This window comes from Pleurodeles waltl, chromosome 2_2, assembly GCF_031143425.1.
Source record: "Pleurodeles waltl isolate 20211129_DDA chromosome 2_2, aPleWal1.hap1.20221129, whole genome shotgun sequence".
NCBI lineage: Eukaryota > Metazoa > Chordata > Amphibia > Caudata > Salamandridae > Pleurodeles > Pleurodeles waltl.
The window spans coordinates 297,831,103-297,833,123 of NC_090439.1; positions in this window are offsets into that span (position 1 = coordinate 297,831,103).

The following is a 2,021-nucleotide window of genomic DNA, read 5'->3' on the forward strand; positions in this document are numbered from 1 at the left end:
CACGGTTGACTCAGGAAGGACCAGATGGAACTGCAGGATGATCTTGCTTCTTGTAGGTCCTGCCTTGACCGAGATATGGGTGACCCTTTCTGGTAGCCACAGTGCTGCTGACAATGGGACGTCAAGGCAGTCCATGCCCTCCAAAAGGAGTCCCTGAGGAAAAACCCAAAGGGAAAAAACCTGAATGACTGGAACTCCCTGGAACAAAAAATAGGCACAGGCAAAGGTAAGTCTTCAAATAACAAAAATATAACTGGAAGGACCAGGAAAAAGGCAAGAAAAAGGCTGGAAAACCAGAGCGTGATCACCACCAAATGAAGTGTTGCAGCGCAATGAGACCAAGAGCCTCAGTCGTTATATGCCCAAGAACAGGAAGTGACATTCAGGAAGGAAAAAGACGCCATGTTAGATGGGGAAAAACTACCATAGGGACTATGGATGAAGACACCATGTTGAAAAGGGATCCTGATGCATGCTGGGATTTGGAAGACATGCTGGGAAGAAGAAGAAGAAGAACATGGCTCCATCCAAAAAGAGGCAGGCAAGAAGAGAAAAGAACAAAACAGAAAAGAGAAGAACAGAACAGAGCAAAATGCCAGATAAGTGATATAGTGGGGAGAATGGGGGCCCACCGCTAATCCCCAGGACGTGCCGTGCACTGAGCTCGCCGAGGCTTGATGCCCAACCTAGGGCCTTGTGTGAGGTAAGGCCAGAAAAAAGGGGCGCAGCATGCCCGGCGGCCGAGGAAATGCACCACGGCCCCAGCCACGTCCTGAACCGGTTTCCCCGTGTGAGCCGCAGCAGGCCACGGCACAACATTTTAAATGAATGAGTTTGCGTTTATAATTGATTGATAAATCGTGAGGGATGTGAACACAAAGGGCCATATTTATACTTTTTGATGCAAAACTGCGCTAACGCAGTTTTGCTTCAAAAAAATTAGCGCCGGCTAACGCCATTCTGAAGCGCCATGCGGGCGCCGTATCTAATCAATGACGTTAGCCGGCGTTAGCCACCGGCGCTGCCTGGTGTGCGTGGAAAAAACGACATACACCAGGCAGCGCCGGGGATATGGAGCTTGGGCGCCAAAAAATGGGGCAAGTCAGGCTGAGGCAAAAAATTTCGCCTCAACCCGATTTGCGCCATTTTTTCCGACTCCCAACCCCCATAGAAATGACTCCTGTCTTAGCAAAGACAGGAGTCATGCCCCCTTGCCCAATGGCCATGCCCAGGGGACTTCTGTCCCCTGGGCATGGTCATTGGGCATAGTGGCATGTAGGGGGGCACAAATCAGGCCCCCCATGCCACAAAAAAAAAAAAAAAAAACCTACCTGAACTTACCTTAATGTCCCTGGGATGGGTCCCTCCAGCCTTGGGTGTCCTCCTGGGGTGGGCAAGGGTGACAGGGGGTGTCCCTGGGGGCATGGGAGGGCACCTCTGGGCTCCTTCAGAGCCCACAGGTCCCTTAACGCCTGCCTTTTCCAGGCGCTAAAAAACGGCGCAAAAGCGACCATACGTCATTTTTTTTTACCCGCCCACTCCCGGGTGTGAATTTTGCCCGGGAGTGTAAATACGGCGCACATGCCTCGGAGTCACTTTTTTAGACCCAAGGGTAGGTCGCTCCCCCTGCCGCTGCAGCTCCTCCAAGTTCCCGAGTTCCTGTGTTCCTGAGACCCACCTAACTGTAAGTACCCCCCTCCTCCCAGCCCCTCGCCCTGCCCCGCGCCACTCACCTTCTCTCCTGCTCCTGCTTCTTTTCCTCCTCTCTGTCTCTTCCTCCTCGCTCCCCCTCTGCAATCTTCTTCTGTGTTCTTCTGTTCTTCTCTTCTGTTCTTCTGTTCTTCCCTTCTGTTCTTCTGTGTTCTTCCGGTCTTCTGTGTTCTTCTTCTCTGTTCTTCTCGGTGCTTCTGTGTTCTTCTTCTCTGTTCTTCTCTGTTCTTCTCTGTTCTTCCGGTCTTCTGTTCTTCTGTCTTCTGTTCTTCTGTCTTCTGTCTTCGGCTCTTCTACCTCCTCCGTCTTCT